Below are 18,891 nucleotides of genomic sequence, written 5' to 3'. Positions count from 1 at the left end.
CTTACACTAGGACGATGCTGAGAGTATTTTCCACTCTGAGTGTGCCGCAATTTTTTATGTACTTATTATTGGATTATTTACAATTAATACATTGTGAAATAAGACAAATGACTCGAATAAAATTTACTTGCGCACACCCGGATTTGAACAGGCGGGAAAACTCGTCAACGGGGGCCCTCAGAAAATCTATACGCGATTTACTTGCTTTGAGTAACAAATAATTCATTAATAATTTCTCCTGTCAATTTTGCTTATGCTCGTATCGTATCAAGACATTAATTAATCCTTTTCTTCTCGAGCCGGTTCCTCATTGCTGATGACTGTGACCCCCGCTCCAATTTACGATTTTCAATTGGTGGACAAGGCTCCTTGACTCCTCGCAGTTCTGCGGTGAGTCAAGGACACTGACAGGACGTCAGCGATACTTGGTCACTATAACACATTGGTAACCTTACTCTGCTTCTCCTGCCAAACATTTTGCCAGCGACTATGATTTTCTCCAGGTTGTAGTCTTTTAGCCAGAAACGTGTCTTAAGTATTTTAAAAATACGCTGTAGCTAGTCAGTTGATAGCCTATGATTATATACAGGATGTCCAAAAAGGGTAGCGGGTATTTGATAGTTGGATAAAACAAAAAAAAAAACAAAAAAATCGTTTTTTATTCTTTATTTCCGGATAAAAATCTTCTTAATAATATTATTTCAGATCAGTGTCTATAAATTCAAAATAAAAAAGTCAGTTAGCGATATTTGCGAGCACGGGAAGAATATAATTCCAACAGTCGGTAGACAAAAGCCGCCATTTTTAAAGTGGCCTGCAAGCTGTTAATATGCAGACATTTTTGGATAATGTCGTTCCTTATGCAAAATTTCACTGGCTTATTAATGAATCGTATACGATCCATATACTTAATCAATTCATTTAAGGCGCAGTCAATTGATTCCGTTTCAGCTTTGAGAAACACAGTTGGTTAAGTTATGACTTATGACCTCATGAACTAATTAACGCCCTTTTTAGTATAAAAAAGTACATGCGGACTGCCAATGCATATTAAAGTTAACATTTGAATATGAAATTGTCAATTTATTTATATTTTTTAACTTTTACGTAGCCGTCTGACGTTTAGGAATGTCAATTCATAGAGAGATGCGCCGGTGTTGCCAGCGTGTATTTAATTCCGATTTATTGCGTTATCAACATCGGTCTGGGTATCACCAGCGCGACCGTGCTCGGGAAATCGGTAAAAAATCATGGATATTGTAAAATTATCGATTTCACTGAGCTAGACCCCCCTAGTATGAAAAAAGGCTTTAACGCCATTGGGCATGAGTAAATAATTAAAATTGTTAATCCTGTATTAAAATAAAAGCGTGACTGTACCAGGGTTGTACGATATTTTTTACATGTATTTAGGCTCTTGTGTTGGGAGTTAAATTATTAAATCATTATTCAAGTAATTGTACCTTACTATGCAGGGCTATTAGTGTGGGCAGCTCTCCGGCGGGACACGAACTCCGCTGTGTGACATGCTAAGTCAACTATTAAACAGCCATGTGGCAAATACAAGCTGAAAAGAGGCGAGGTTGAAAACCCGAGATATTTAATCGTTTGTGATTTTCTTAAATCAGTCGACAAATTTTTTTTCTAGAATTCACGAAACAAATTTAACACACATCAATTTCAACTCAAATGGTAAGGAAATAACGACAAGTATTGTGCACACATTATACGAGTATTTACGTATCTAAAATACGAGGATTCATTTTCTCATTCTACATGTACGTATTTGCACTGCAATATTTACGCTCTTTTCTCGATTCTTCTATTTACTGTTATTTGCAGAAGGAAAATTGATTTTTTTTTTTTGTTCCGAAAATTTTTTATTTTTTATAATATTTTTTATTGTTCTTCAATGTATTATCTCAATAAACTATAGTGAAGAAGTTTGTTAACATAATGTTTTTTTTCGACTTTATGTCCGAGTTAAATCTTCCCCATAGGAAAAACTAAACCCTTCCACACACTTTTCTACAAATCATCATCTAGTCAATTCAAATTATGTAAGTGCATTATATAAGAATAATAAAAACAAAACAATACAAGAACAACACGTCAACTCACCAGAGATCAAATGGGAAAATACTTCACCGACTCCAGATATTTTCATATCAGAGTGTTCGTCTCGGTAGAACTCTTAACTGGACCTATAAATCCTACTGATCCCTCAATATAAATATTAAAAAAATCTTTCGTAATCCTACATGTATTTAAAATTACTAATTTTTTCATTTTTATACATGCATTCCTTGACAGATCTAATACGCATAAATTTTGAATGAGAGAGCTAGGTATAATGCCAGTAGCCGAAATAACAAATGGTAATATTTTTGTAGTCTGAGATTGCCAAATTATTTTATTATCATTTCCTAAATCTGTGAATTTTCTTATTTTTTCAGAAACGAATTATTGAATATTACAGGAATTTGGAATAGCGACATCAATTTACTGATTATAAATATTCACATATTATTATTATTCACTCACATAATCTAAAATAACACTTAATTTGCATTCTAATGAATAATAACTATTGATTGATAGTGATTACTAGAACAAATTATCTCCACTAAAGATTCATGATTTTAGCATATATTATCTGAAACTATTTCGAAATTCGCAATTTTTGATATTTCTTGGTAAGATGTTGAACATTTTGGGCACTTGATACTCTAGGTTCACAGTCTATATTTATGGTTGTATACTAGAACAACCAGGCCTTCATTATTTGTGAACCTAGTGGTATTGTAACGTGTTATATTACACATTAAAATGAACTGTAAATCAAATTTATATTAGAAAACGACAGTAAAGAGCTCATTCAATGGGTTTTGAATAAATCACGGGAAAAGTGGAATGAAGGAAACAGCCTACATAGAATTCCCATGAATCCGGGCAATAGGGATCTCGATGCACTTGCACTGTTCGGGTGGAATTTCCTCCACAACGAGATAAACGAAAAAATTAGAGAATTTAAATATTTAGCTCAAGGCATGTGAATAATACAACGAAGATAGTAAGATTGCACCTTCTTGTTATACGACACGAATTCGACTGACTTGCCACAATTTACAGTGCAACATAAATCTTCATAATTTCTCCAATGTGGGTAAGGCTGTTTTTAGGGAAGGAGATGGATAGTATATCATGGGAAAAATGGTAGGTATTATCCAAAAAACTGTTTCAATACTAAACAGGTGTTCTTATGTTAAACTTTCCTCTTTTACGTACTCAGAGTCAGATATATGCTCAATCAATATTTTGTCCCATAGTAAATGAAACCTGTTTTTAAGGGATCACTATAAATTCCTCCAAAACAATATTTTGTCCCATAGTAAATGAAACCTGTTTTTAAGGGATCACTATAAATTCCTCCAAAACAATATTTTGTCCCATAGTAAATGAAACCTGTTTTTAAGGGATCACTATAAATTCCTCCAAAACAATATTTTGTCCCATAGTAAATGAAACCTGTTTTTAAGGGATCACTATAAATTCCTCCAAAACAATATTTTGTACAATAGTAAATGAAACCTGTTTTTAAGGGATCACTATAAATTCCTCCAAAACAATAAGTATGATTCCTTTGTTTTAATTTAAAATGATACCTCGCTTATCTGATTCAGTGATTTTTTTTTTTTTTGTGTATGAAATACGGAGAAAAAGCTACTCGCTTGCAAAGAAATGACAAAAAAATGTAAAATCTTGTCTTCAAAATCATTAATATTTTTTTCAGTTAACATTACCATCTAAGCGACAAAGATATAGAACAAAAGATTCGTGACAAGAACTAATTGGGTCAATCATTCAAATATAACGAGCAGTTTTTGTGGTTTCTTTTTATATTTAGTTTAATATAAGTATTTTCGTGGTTTTTTTCTTGTTTTAATAAGACCAATTAATTTAATGCCCATTTCTTGAAAACAAGGGTTCCATGATAACTCAACACAGTGACAATTCAGCATGCTTTTAAAAAGTGATATAAAGTCATTAGAATCGATGAAATTTTTTTTTAATCTAACCTAACCTAACCTACTTAACCCAGTTAATAAAGTTTTTGTTTCATCACTTTCCATGACTTTATATAACTTTTTAAAGATGAGATGAATTATCATTGTGATGATTTATCCGGTCACCGGAAACAAGTATGTACTAAGGTTTACTAAACGAACATATCAGCCTAAAGGAATAAAAGTAAAATTTTGAGTATTTTTGTATCATAATATTATTTTTAAATTAATTTAATGTTTGAAATCCTCAACGTTTCGTCTGGGGTTAGACCATTTTTTATTCGTGTCAGCTGATTTTACGTGTTAAATTATTACATCGTGATTACCACTGTACATAATAATTCAACACGATCTACGTTCAATTTTAAGCACTCAAACAAAAGCTTTAAAACATGTAAATAATAAAATGGTACCCTTCCAGTTATAATTCTCGGTAATAATGACCGAGAACAATAACGTATTTGTCACGAATCACTTTTTTCCCTTTTTGATGAACGGAGATTATAGAAAGATTAAAATAGAAGCGAACAATGGGTTTGTTAAATTAATGCTTTAATGAATATAAATCCATTCTACGAATCACGTCGTGCAAACTGTATACAGGAAATTATAAAACCTCTAATCGCAAAATGGACTAACTTTGCCCCTGTGGTAAGATCACTTAACTTATTTTTATTTTATTTTAAAATATGAATACTGTATTGTTTTGAATTTAAAACTGAAAATCTGTAGTAAAATTACACACATGAGACTAGAAAAGCAATTGAAATAAGAATGTCCCTTCAGAAAAAAAACCCAGTCAAAAGTGGTTGATGTATGGAGCTATTTGGAGAATTACCAGAGAAAATATTTTTAGAAGAAAATTTAAACTTAAATTATCGGTGAGTTATATGTGATTAATTCATGCTTCATTTTATAATAACTAAAATAAATTTTAAACTTAAATTACCAAAAATACGATTAATTAATGCTTTTAATAACTTATGTAAATGGTTGCATTATCACTTAGGTGGCTATTAAAAAAATCACGGTTAAATTATACTACCAAGTTCGATAAAATGGTATTTTTAGTAACACATTCCGTCTGAGATACATTTTACAGAGAAATTATAATTGCGTCATGCTAACCCGATCAGCTTTTTTTCTTTTATTTTGTTCATGGAATTACATCACAAGAGTCCCAACTGACAGGCCTGGTGAATCTATCTTTTCCCCCATTTAAAAAATGTATTCAGGCAAGATTAGGTATTGGAGGGTCGGAAAGTTGTGCTGTGATGTTTTCACGGCAACTGTGATGAATACTTGTTTTTGTATACGGAATAATCTTTTTTTAAGAAGATTTTGAATATGGCCTCTTCCACAAGTTCTAATTTAAATTTCTCAGTACAATTTATTTATTTATTACACGCCCTAGTGGGCTTTACAAAAAAATACAAGCTATTTGTATCAAAAGTAAACACTTAAAAATTAAAACAATATAGAAAACTGTAAATATAATGACAAAAAAGGTTGCAAAAGAATAAACACAGAACAAAATACATATGAACAATGAAAACACACACAGAAAAAAATTAATGGTTAAAAATGTGAACAGGAACTAAGAATCCTCACGCATATAATTGAATTAAAAAGATTCAACAAAACAAAATAGTAGAAGCGAAGTTATATGGGTACATAGGTCTATTTGTGTCTAGAAGAATAAAAGTGATAGAATATACAACATTTATACTGATTAGTTTTAAGATGAAATATTTCACCCAGATCAGAATATTTGTTTCCGAGATTTATATATTATAATAATACAGTCTTTAAAGGCATTACAATATCAAAAAACTTTATAATAAATTTGGGTTAAAATAACCCCTGAGCGTCAAAGTAAGGCACCTTTACTTTACATGTTGGCTGCCGTATTCACCAGGGTGAGTTGGTTGGTTGGGGAGGGGTGGAGGGTGAAATTTGAAGCGTGTAGTGTAGGGCGAGGGCCGGCCCTAAGCCAAACGGCGCCTGTAGCGAGTAACTCTTTGGTGCCATTTGTTACAATCAGTTGACGCCTATTAATCCATAATATTCCGGTATTATGAAAAATAATCTCAAGGGCGATGTATTAAGACTATTAGGTTTTAGGTATTATCAGCGACTTGGCACCTTGGCGATTCTTCGCCCGGGCGGATAAGTCCAATTGGGCCCATGTAGGGGCGGCCCTGGGTGAGGGGTGCGACACTGTAGTGGAGGGTGTTGCAGGTAAGGGCCACCCTCAGTCATTAGGACAGGTGTGAGGCCTGTAATCAGGTCTCCACCCTAAGGCTTTGTGGCGTAATAGAGCTTTATGCAAGCGGAAAGTGCCATGTGCAGTAATACAGCGAATATTATGGAAATTATGCTTACATATTTTATGAAATATCCCATGAATTCATATTTTTTAAAAACGTTATACCTTTTAGATAAAGGACACAAATAAATAGATTGTATGGTGTTGTCATATGTATATCAACTCTAGATGTGGTGTCTTTCAAATTAGGTCAAATAATTTGGACTTCCTGAGTAATTTTATAACCAAACTTTCCATCTGATTTCGTCACCTGGCTTCGAAAGCATAATATCTTGGATGACAAATTTGTTCCTTGTAGACCAATAAAAGATTTAAAAAAAAACAATTCTTCCTGAGATCTGTTCACTGCGAAATAACGTTTTTTCTCTTTGACAAATGTTTTCGTAAGCCAATTTTAGGGAACCAGTAATTTTAGTTTCGGGGTCATTTTTAACATCGAGACGCCCTGTCTAGACTCTGTTGGTCGATGGTTTAACCATATATTTTTGTTTGAAAGCTCATATTAACACTAAACGTACCTAAATAAGATACAAGTAAAAATTTCATAAGTGTTTTAAATAAAAATTCTGAGAGAACAATGCTTTTACAATAAGTATAAGTAGCCCACCTAAATACCCCACAACGCGTTGCTGTGACTTACTCTGTCTGTGTCGATAGAGAAACAACTGCGTGTTTACGTCCAACAGATGGCGCAGTTTTTACCTATCACATGTAAAATTTTATAATATTTACATTTTGTGTCAAAATTTCAAATCTTTCATGTGTCATTATTCATGTCATGTCGGCTAGTAAACCGTAACAGATCAGATATGTGTGATGCATGTCATGATTTATGTCGAGTCGGCTGATAACCTGTAACAAATCAGATTTGTGTGATGCATGTCATGATTCATGTCATGTCGGCTGATAAACCCTATCAAATCAGATTTGTGTGATGCATGTCATGATTCATGTCATGTCGGCTGATAAACTGTCACAAATCAGATTTGTGTGATGCATGTCATGATTTATGTCATGTCGGCTGATAAACTGCAACAAATTAGATTTGTGTGATGCATGTCATGTCGGCTGATAAACCCTATCAAATCAGATTTGTGTGATGCATGTCATGATTCATGTCATGTCGACTGTTACACCCTAATAAATCGATTTTTGTTATGGTTCAATTCCCATTGGAAAATGGGATTTTCAAAATCGATTTGAAACGTCTAAATGAAAATTAATGAGACAATTGCAATGTAAATATAAACACCACGATTAAACACGGTAAAATAATATGTTAACTGACTGTCAAAACTAAACATCGTTTGAAATATTTAAGTACGATAAAATTATTAGTCGCTTCCTAAGGCTTAATGAATGCTTCAAATTACGAACATTTCCAGTATATACATTTTTTTTAATTTACACGACTTTAACTACTAGTTCTGTAAACAATAGACCCCGCATCCAAGAAAGTATGTTTCTAATTTTCTCTTTTAATTAATTTAATAAATCAAAAAACATCAACATTTCAACTCAAATCATCCATTTTAATAACCATATATTTTATGTTTTTTTCATATAAGGAATAATCATATACTTTGTCCAAAGAAACGTCACTAACTCAATGAAAATTAATTTTTCAAATTTTTATTAAAAAATAATCTTTACTGAACCGGAAACGGAAAGTATAAAAAAAATTACAGACAGACGAAATATTAAAACGGTCGCGTTAAAACAGGGCTTTATAAGTCAATTATTGTCTTTTGTAGAAACAGTAACATTATAATATGTACTAGAGTGACAATGAAAAATCACAGTGGATAATCTAAATTCTCGATTCTTAACAAATCAGTTCCAATTTTTGATTTAGTAAAATATTATGTTATAGGCATAGACATATGAATATTAGTAGACCTGCCCTAAGTGATTAAAAGCGTATTATCCCCACTCCCCATACCGGTTCCGTTGGAGCCGGCTGTGCTCGCGTATGGCCTCAAGTGAAATTTGAAAACGTGACGTCATCATTCTTGTGCGAACTATGGTCGAGGCATCATCGGTTCATTTTACGAAATAACACGGCAAAATGTTGACTTGTACTATGAAAACTTGTAAAAATAGATGTGAAAAAGAGAATAAACCCAATTGTCGTATTACATTCCATATATAAGCATTATTTTACTTTATTTTAAGCATATTCACATCGTATAATATGAATCAGTTGTTACTATCACATCGAGAAACGTCTGGACGCGAAACACAAAGCTGGTTGGTTGCTGGGAAGTAAATTATGAACACTTATAAAAGTGTCTTAACTAAATACTTAAACGAAATATTCGACTCTGAAAATTGAACCGAATTTTTTTACCGAATTTGGACTTCGCAAATTTGTTCATAACGCGGCGAGTAATTTGCGCTCCCATGTAAAAATGTCTATTCATTCAAAAGCAGATTTTACTTTTAAGAAGTAAATGGTGATATTATAATGCGAGATGCCTATTTACTGTCAGATTGATTTATTGACGAATCACAGTCAGTCTTACGCCCTTCGTTCTTCAACAGTTGATTTTACCCCTCGCGATTATCTTCTCGTCTATTAATTCCTATGTCTGTGGTTATAGGTAAGTTCTTTATCGTTTCTCTGAACTCTTCACAAAGCTGTTTCCAATTTTGAAAATGACACTAAAATTCGAAACAAATTTGTATCAGGACTAACTAACGCACATCTTTTATTAAATTATTAAGTACCATATGAAATAAGTTTTTACAAACCACGTATAAAAGTTTTACGAAAACTTTTACAGCATTATAATAACAAAGTATGAATCTTTGGTCTGGAAAAAAAGAGTGTTAAAAATGACTCTGCATGCCGTTGGTTTTCAAATACGAATATAGAACATTCCTTAAAAATTCTAAGCATATAATTTAACATTTTTTATTGGTGGTTCTAATTTACACTGTTGACGTTAGGTAGTAGTATTTAGAAGTTTTATTTAGAATTTTTACGAGTCTCTACGAAAAATTATGTACGTTCGTGTAGAGAGCGCCAAAGGAGAGGGTCTTTGCTAACAAAGCTAATTTGTAAAAAGGTAAGGAATTAATGTTATGAGCTGAAATAAAAAGATGTAATCATTTACAAAGGCATTTTTTTACTGGTAGCTAATTTCACTGAAATTTCAGTATTGGGTTGATCGTGGTAATTCAATCTGTTACATTGAAAGAATTGAAAGAGGTGGGATTGGGCGCGAATTTGAGGAATCTGAAAGTATGTTGCCTGTTGTCTGCTGATGATGCGGTGCTGATGGCTAACAGTTTAGAAGAGCTACAGTCTCGCTCGTGTGGTGGATGAACCAAGTTTGGATGAAGAATGAGTTAATTCTGAATGTAAGTAAGTCTAAAGTCATGGTGTTTGAAAGAGAGAGTACGAAAACAGTGTGCAATATAGTTGTGAATGAGGAATACTTGGAGCAGGTGGATGAGTTTGTGTATTTAGGAAGTATGTTTGCAAGAGATGGGAAGGCTGACAGAGATATTGAAAGAAGGGTAAATGAGGGTAACTCCATTAATGGAGGGCTGAACGCAGTTGGCGCTAACAAAAATTGACCAAAAGTGTGAATCTAGCAGTCCACAGTAGAGTGCTGGTTCCTACCCTGATGTACGGCAGTGAGGCATGGAACTGGCAGAGGAAGAATGAACGTAGACTGAATGCTATAGAAATGAGATCCCCGAGGCGTATTTGTGATAAAACCATGTATGATCGTGTGAGAAATGTGGAGATCCGCAAAAAATGCAAGGCTGATGTAAACGTAATGAGTATGATTAAGAAAGGGACGTTTAGATGGTTTGGGCATGTAGAGCGAATGAGCGAAGAAAGAAGTGTAAGGAGAATATATGACGCAAATGTGAATGACATGGCACGATCAACCGAATCAGATACTTGAATCGGGCCATGTCAAGAATATAAGAGTTTATATGAATGTGAATGAGGCAAGGAGTGTGTGTCAAGGCCGAGTCTTTTGGCGGTCCGTCCTCCCTGCCTACCCCTGCGGGGAAACGGCGTGATGGTTAGTTAGTTAATAAAAAGTGATACTAGTAAAAAGCCATAAAAAAATTCTTAGCAATGATATGTAACCTTTTTATTTGAGGGTTGTTTTTCATTAATTTTATTTGGGAAATACGAACGTAGTAAGTCGTAAATACGACATAAACAAACTGACGTGATTTATTAAAATATTTCCTAGGGGCGTAGTGTTACGTCGTTTCTCGTTAAATTAATGACAAAAGATACGTAAAACGTATCTAAACGTCATTGTTACATATATGGTTATTTACATAGGAACGTATTATACAAGACGAAATATGTTTATTATTTCCTTCGCTGTATGATGAGCATTTTTCTTCTTCATTAAATAATGTAATTTCCTTCTGCGTATGTCTGTGACATTTTGAAAATTTCCCTCTTACCCCGCTAATGTACAAAGATAAGTAGGTACTAGGTTCGTAGGGACGTTTATCTTTTCCCGTTAAATTTAGACTCGCGATTCAGTTAGACAATGTTATTTTTGATGTTTTTACTCATCAGCTTCCTAACAGATTATTTTTTTATTTTTTATTCACGCAGTACTTCACTACACAAGCAAGGAACTCTAAAATGGTTTGTCTGTACCAATGTGTTATAAAAAAATATAAAAAGGATCTCTCCAAATGCAGACAAACGAAAGTATATTTTACCAGACGAAATCATCAATCAAATCTTGTTCAATGAACTCAAATTTGTTTTGAATTTAAGTTTCATCTGCAAAATTGGGACCAATTGTGTGAAGTAAGTACTTAAGTGCCTACCTACAATATAATATTTTAACAGAAAATTATTTTAACTGTCGCTACAAAAGTTTACTAGTCAATATAGTCGATATACTAATTTTGGTGTGATCTGCGTGAAATCTGCTTCATTTATCTCAAATTTACTTTGAATTTAAGTGTCTCTCTTCAAAATTGGAACTGATTGTGTGAAAAATTCAGAAAACCAAAAGAGTAGCTAGCTACCTATAATACAATATTTTTTATACGTTTTCAAAATTTGAACTGATTTGGCGTGTCATGCAAAATTTTGAAAACGAATTTCACCCACCTATATTTAATTTCATAACACAGCTCCCTATAGAATTTGGTGAATAACGAAACCTTCCCAACAATTCCACATATTGGGAAAAATTATACACGCGTTCAAATCATAATACCATAATTAACCGGGAAAATTCTTACACGTGACAGAATTTTTACACGTGGCACACATTCATGAACCTTACCTACTTAGATTTCGTAAGAAATTTAGATGTAGATAAAAAAAATAAGCATAATTTATGTAATAAAAAAATAATTAAAGCTAACGAATCAAGGAACTTGTGATATGAGATCTTAGTTTCCGCTACTCTGCATAGATGGCTCTGGTGACAGAGTAAGTAACTAGTCGATAAAGTAGATTGCCAAATCTTCAGTTAAAATATGCATACGAGGCTATGTCAAGACAAATAGAGAGACCAATACACTTGTCACCATTATTATTTAATTTAAGTCTAATGAAAGACACTGTACTTGTTGTTAAGAATAAAGTTTTATTTCAATCTTAAGCATCTCAACCATACTTGTGAGCCCTCCGCACGATCCAACTTGCAGAACCCAATATCTAGGTCTTCTGCAAGTCGGGTTGTGTGTTGTGTGTAGGCAAAACCGCCCAACAAAATTATTATTATTCCTTTTGTCAAGCTGTCGGAATAATAACAATTCGGTCGACGGTTCAATATGTTGTAAATTATTTAGTCACAAAGCACATTTTTCAGGGTGAAATGCCTAAAACCAAAAAAAAAAAAATTTAATCATAATTTATTTCTGTCAATAATATTGTCGTTCTTTTAAATTTCATTGAAATATATCTAAAGAAATCATCGAATTTAACTTCGAACGATCATAATAATATTTCCGTTTCAGGATTTACGTAGGGACCTAACATTTTAGAACTCAACGGAAGATACCGGAAGTTGCTTCCAGTGTCTCGGGGCGTTGATAAAGTTAATTTAAATTTAGGGGATGTTCTATCCCTTCCGCTTCCGGGTCGTAGCCTTGTGAAAAACCTGCTTAAAATATCTCACCTGGAACTGAAAAAAATACCTCAATCAAGTGTTAACACTTTGTATATATTTCTTATTTTTTATTTTAATTTTTGTTTTATACTTATTCCGATATTCATAATGTTTAATCCTAGAGTAGTTAGATACTCTCACTAACTTCTATTATCGACATGTTTTATAATGAGATTACCGCACAAGAGTACCAAATTCCCGGAGCCGTGTAACTATAACATCGTCAATATGTTGTAGGGAAGAAGTAGGGAGGAGAAAGAAATGGGAAAGATGACGGCTAAAAATACCTGGATAGTCAGATCTGGTCACTAAATACCGATTAAGACACTTCAAGCAACGTCACGCAGAATCTACTCATTGCTTCTATGGATTTAGACATCTTTAGTGAAAATAACTACTTTTTTAAAGAAAATATTTAATCTCATTCCCCTCCCCACTTAGTTAAGTCTTAGAACTTTTCTAAATTGAAGATTATTGAGACCCACTCGTTTCGGGTAAGCGACTCTTGCGTGGTACTCACAAAATTGTATTGAATAGTACATGTATCACCCTGATGAGAGACACCATCGAAACTCTGCTTGAAATGGCTTTATTTGTGTTTGGTGACCAGATATAGTCACGTACTTCCAAACTTCCTCTTCCCCATCTCGTTCCCCTCCCACTACCTTCAGCCGTACAACATACCACAATTGGGGATGACATGGTCTCACTAGCTCCGAAAAATTGGGAGCAGTTGGGACTCGTTAATTATCAAATATACTAATTTTGTGTTGTCTGTGACAATGTGAAATATTTCTGCCTAATGTTATGCGTAAAATTATTCAAACGCAATGAACTTTTAACTTTCAAAATAAGAACCGATAGAAGTTATAAAGTAGAACCAAAGTAATAAGTTTTAATAACTACTAATCAGTACTACCTACGGTTTAAAATTGCAGGGAAATTTCAGATTTTTATCATTTTAGATTCTAATTATGTTTTGTGCGGAGGTAAAATGTTGCGTTTTTTATACGAATAACGTCGTTTGGCTGGTTTGATTTTTACAATGCGCCTTATCAACATATTGGTTTTGAATACAAAATGCCCTGGGGTGATTTCTAACAATAGCGAAAAGCATAAATCACAAAATAATATTTTTTGTAAAATCAAAGAGGTTTTATGATGTAGGTTCAGCATAGTTGACCAAAAATAGTGGCACGCAAAATAGAAGGAAATTTTTTTAGTTAATACCGCACAAGGTTTTCAAAATACCCGGAGCCAGTTGGCTATGGCATCCCCGATTTGATGAATGTTGTGAGACTTAAGAAGGTTGAGAGAGGAAAGAAATGGATTAAGGGAAGGTTAGAAAATAGTTACTTGGCTAGATGTGAAACAAAGCTTCGATTGGTTCGAATAGTGGTGTCGCACATGGACCTCGATTCTCGACGAAGTCATTCCACTCCAAAGGAATTAATTTAAAAATTTGGTGTATTTAAGTGGTACTGTATTGCACTTTCGACGGCGATTGCAAGCGGTCTGGATTGGAAAATCAATACCCAGGATTTTACAGCGAGTATCTTCCACTATGGAACAATGGATAATTTTATTTATGTGTGTTAGATAACCAACATACTATTTGGGAATTGATCCTGTAAACTCTGGGTCGGAGGAGTTCACAACTCTGCCACCTAAGACATCGGAAAGATTTTTATTTTGTTTGTGAATTCTTTTGAATAATTTCAGTACGAGAGTCCAAAATTTTACCAAATTCCTGGAGACAGTAAGACAATGATATCCCCGATTGGGGGATTTTGTGACGCTGAAAGGAGTGGCGAAAGGAACTGCAAGAAAACTGTCATTTCAGTTTGTATCTCGTTTATAAAATTAAAAATTATAAACTAAATATAATAATATTCCTAGAGAGTTATCAAAAAAAATACATTGAGGATCCATTGTTTGCGCAATGTAAATGTTGATTTCTAAGATTATTTATGTTATTAAAAAATATTATTTAATTTTATTTTCTTCAGGGCCTCCTGTGTGGAGTTAATATAAAAAAAAAAAAATTCATGCGGTCAGTTAAAAAATAATTTTTGAGAAATATTCTGACATCTCCAAGACGGGAAATTCAGTATGCCAGAATGCAACGTTGCCAGATCTTTCGCAGCACAGTATTTTATTAGTACCAAATCGAATTTGAGTTTGTATAGTATTTATTTAATGTGTGACTAAAACAACGTTTAACGGTTGAGAAGTGTTTTTTATGACTAAATAGTTATTTAAAATAATAAAACGAGTTACTACTTTTAATTTCATATTATATGAAGTGAGAATACCTCTTAAATTTATGTAAAACAGTGTTAGAGGTACAAGTTAGTAGTTTTGAGTTAGACGAGTCTATCGTTAGAGTGACAATAGTTCCAACCCCATTTATGCAAAGTACTTTATGATAACTTTAATGTTTTGAGCTTCATTTTAGCCCAGTAGTTGCGGCTTAGAGCTCTTTGGTCAATTTAACTAAAATTAACAAGCGTTTAATTCAAGGTTTTACCACAAATTCGACATAAATTATTAACTGAATTACGTTTCTCTCTTGAACAGATATAATCGAAGTGTGTGTTAATATAGAAATTTGACATAAATTATTAACTAAATTCGTTTCTCTATTGAAAGTGTGTGTGTGTTTTTTTTATTGGTTTTCAAGCTACAATCCCGTTAAACTGCAATAAAGCAGTTTGTCAACAGGATGTTAATGATCAATTACATGCATAGACACATAATATTATTACTATAACTATACAATTAAACCACCTAAATTAATATAAACTATCTCTATTTAGTAACCATTGTTTCAGCATATATCTCAATCTATTTGTAGAATCGCAATTTTTTATATTAATGGGTAACATGTTAAGCATTTTTGGCACGTTAAATTCTAGGGTTCGCCGTCCGTATTTATTATTATATTTTGGAACAAGCATTCCTTCATTTTTTGTAAACCTTGTATTATATTCATGTTCCACTTTCCTTTTATAATCAGACTCAGATATATGTTGAATCAATATTTTGTACCATAATAAGGCCTGCACCCGTAATATTGTTAAATTCCGATACAACAATGATATGTTTCGTCTCTGTGAAAAAATATGTTTTTGAGCTAATAACTTAACCATAGAATTTTGTACTGATTGCATGTGGTTTAAATTAGTTTAACAAGAGTGACCTTGGTAGTTAAACCATACCGTAAAGTTGATTCTGCGAGTGATAGGTAAATAAATATTTAAATATTTTTTTGTAAAATCGGACATAAAAATGGTGACATATTGTAGAAATTTGACATCGATTATTAACTGAATTACGTTTCTCTGTTGAACATACGTAAAATCGAATAATAAATGGGTGGGATATTATATAAATTCGTATCAATTATTAACTGAATAAAGTTTCTCTTTTGAACAGATTATACTCGTAATCAAGGGGTTGGATGGATGTTATTAAAGTGTGTGATAAACAGATTTAAAAGAAACCTAGATTTAATCATTTATCGTTATGCCGGCTTCAGATAAGTAAATGAATATGATTATCTATTCAAGAAAGGTTTAGATAATTGGAATCCCTGTAACTAACTTTCGAACATCAAATATAAAATTGTTTCATTTTTAAACCTTCACATATATGATCATTATAATTTTTTGTTATATATCTAATAGATATTGAGACTTGTTAAAGTTATTTTAAAGATTACCCCTGTAATGTTATACAGGAAAAGAGTTGTTTAAATCGTAAAGACTAAAACATTATTTGTACTGAAAGACTGCCTTTTGTTTCAACAGTTTCACGCATTCGTTAGGCGGAGTTTTTGTTACACATTGTATAATGACTGTAAAAGTTTAGATTCGAGTTGGTACTAATAAAAGTATCTTTAACTGGGCTCCGAAAGATCTAGCAACGTTGGATTTTACCAAAGATATTAGAAGAACGAGATGTGCTATGAGCAGTTATACTTACCTGGCGTAGGGGACACCGTGATCACTAAGGCGGTACCCCCAGGGCGAGGCTGTTCCATTGCACTTCGGTTCGGCTGACCCTTGCGATTATCCCTAATGCGGATAACTCGGGCGCGTAATTTTTGGTAGTCGGGACTGCGTACGCGCTGCTCCCGCCCTTTTTCAGCGCCCTTGAGGTGATTTCTCACGAAAACGGCGCTATATAAATTATCCAAATATTATTATTATTATTCATACTGTGTGGAATTGTTTTGCCCAGTGTCGCCGGTTTTGTTCACCAATACTACTGCACACCTTCACTTACGCTAAGGACGTATCGTTTCAGTTGGTACTAATACATAGAACAGATTTCTGTGCGTACACGTCCCGATAGAATTTAAAGTACCCTAATTAGGTAGTATTCCGCCTACGGTCCGGCGGCCAGCATAGCATATCTCGTTCTTCTAATATCTTTGGATTTTACGCAGACTACCGGTCTTGAAAAAGTTAGGTTGTTTCGGACGCGTTACTCTTAAATTTATTGTTAGCGCGTGAATTTAATAAGATTTCCATGAAAATGAGGTTTTTTTAATTACACAAATGTTATATGTATATGTAGGTAAACATAAATCATAAATATCATAAATATTATAATATTTTTTATGGTATAAACTTGATTAAAAGTTAAGTGACAGTTTTATTGCAGATCCTTAAATGAACGTGTTTTCAAAATTTCTTTTGAAAAAAAATATGCTTGTTTTTTTTTCACGTTTGAAATTACTACATTCCATTCCAAATATGTGATAAAAGTCTACTTCAAATACAAAAAATCTAAAAGGTAGTTTTATCTAATTTCTTAAAATGGTTTATAGTTTAAAATTATTTGTATAAATATCAAATCACTACTCGCTTTATTTTAATTAAAATTTTACACGATCTCTCAACCTCTAATGTGATCGAAAATCATTAGGTCAACATGGCTTTACTTATTTAGTACCCTAATTGACTCTTTATGTCAGTACCTCGTAATATTTATACGACCGCTAGTTGAGAATATCTCCAAGCAGCGATGGATAAATCTATAAAGATTTCTCCCGGCAAGCAGTATCTGATACTACAGTATAAGAAGTGGTATTATATGACTGAAGAATAAACTGTTTATGACTTGACACGGATAGGTACTCAATCGGAAGAGTGCGCCAATTTTGAGATAATGTTTTATTTTATTTGGAAAGTCAATAAAAGTCAACCATTACACAGAATGTATGCATATATACAGTTGGAAAAGCGGTGCCCCGGCAAGGTGAATGTAACCGTTTCTTTTTCTGATTTTTCTTTTTCAAATTTTCGTTTATGAATCGCTAACATTGTCTTTAATAATTAAATATTACAATTTGAGGTTTTACTCATTAAGTTATTCCAAAATATAAAATAAATAAATATTCTTCTTAGACTTGCAGAAAAGAGATGACGAATATTAAAATTAAAATAAGTTATTTTTATCTAAAGACACTATCTAGATGGCATTTATTTCATGTTAAATCTTGTGATCATACATAAAGAAGTTGCCAACAAAAATGTGCGGTGAGAAAAATGAAGTCAATGTTGGTAGTATGATACTGTTAAATATAACCGAAGGAGATAGGGTCCCATTAGTTCAGTTGGTAGAGCGGTGCCCCGGCAAAGCAAGGGTCCTGGGTTCGAGTTCTAGATGTGACCGTATCTTTTCTGATTTTACTGTTTCAGATTTTCGTTTTGGAATCGCTAATATTGTCTTCATTAATTGAATGGATACACATTGAAATTTTTGAAAAGTAACCCTCACTAGCGATACGTCGTTTTTTTTAAATACAATTAAAAATACACGGATAAAACAATCCTGTTAAAAAGTGAGCATGTCAATTTCCTTTTAAAATATTAGTCATTCAGAATATATGGACAACACTAGTTCTATTCTATTCTAATAAATATCATGAGGGAATGCGACAATATCAGTATATCAATATTTGTATTAACACGTCGTCCACATAAAACATTTGTTTTAACTGATACTTTGTTAGAAACTCTGTCAATTCATTCGTCAAAGGCCTGCAGTCCCGTTTTTATCAATAAAACGAATAATTTGACCAGATATTTAATAAGTTAATTTTATTTTACATCAGTAAGTATTCTCCGTGTTAATTTGATTACGGCTGCATTAAAATACAAGTTTTTACTTTTTTTCAATAATTCTGGTTTTCATCCCTCAAATGTGTTCTAGAAAATCAATTCAAATTACGGAGAGAAGGGAGTTAAATTTATATGTTGGTTTGATTTAAATTTCCATATTTCACAATCAGATCGAAGATTGGAGTCAAGTTCAGACTTTGAAGAGAAGTTATGTTGAACGAAGGAGAGGCAATTTTAGA

General features: G+C 32.9%; 1 protein-coding gene and 1 non-coding gene across 4 annotated transcripts in view; one reads left to right on the top strand and one right to left on the bottom strand.

The window, feature by feature from the left end:
• Scp2 (Sarcoplasmic calcium-binding protein 2) overlaps positions 1 to 18,891 on the bottom strand; it is a 327,312-nt gene that overhangs the window by 28,740 nt on the left and 279,681 nt on the right. The gene's annotated exons all lie outside the window — the stretch shown is intronic.
• On the top strand, positions 16,498 to 16,660 carry LOC149418207 (U1 spliceosomal RNA). Its single transcript, XR_016303167.1, has one exon. It is a non-coding gene; the product is annotated as a U1 spliceosomal RNA (small nuclear RNA).

This window comes from Hesperophylax consimilis, chromosome 14 (assembly GCF_061612785.1).
Source record: "Hesperophylax consimilis isolate HC1 chromosome 14, BYU_Hcon_1.0, whole genome shotgun sequence".
Taxonomy (NCBI): domain Eukaryota; kingdom Metazoa; phylum Arthropoda; class Insecta; order Trichoptera; family Limnephilidae; genus Hesperophylax; species Hesperophylax consimilis.
The sequence above is the reverse complement of the archived record's forward strand: the minus strand, read 5'-3'. Positions and strand labels throughout refer to the sequence as shown.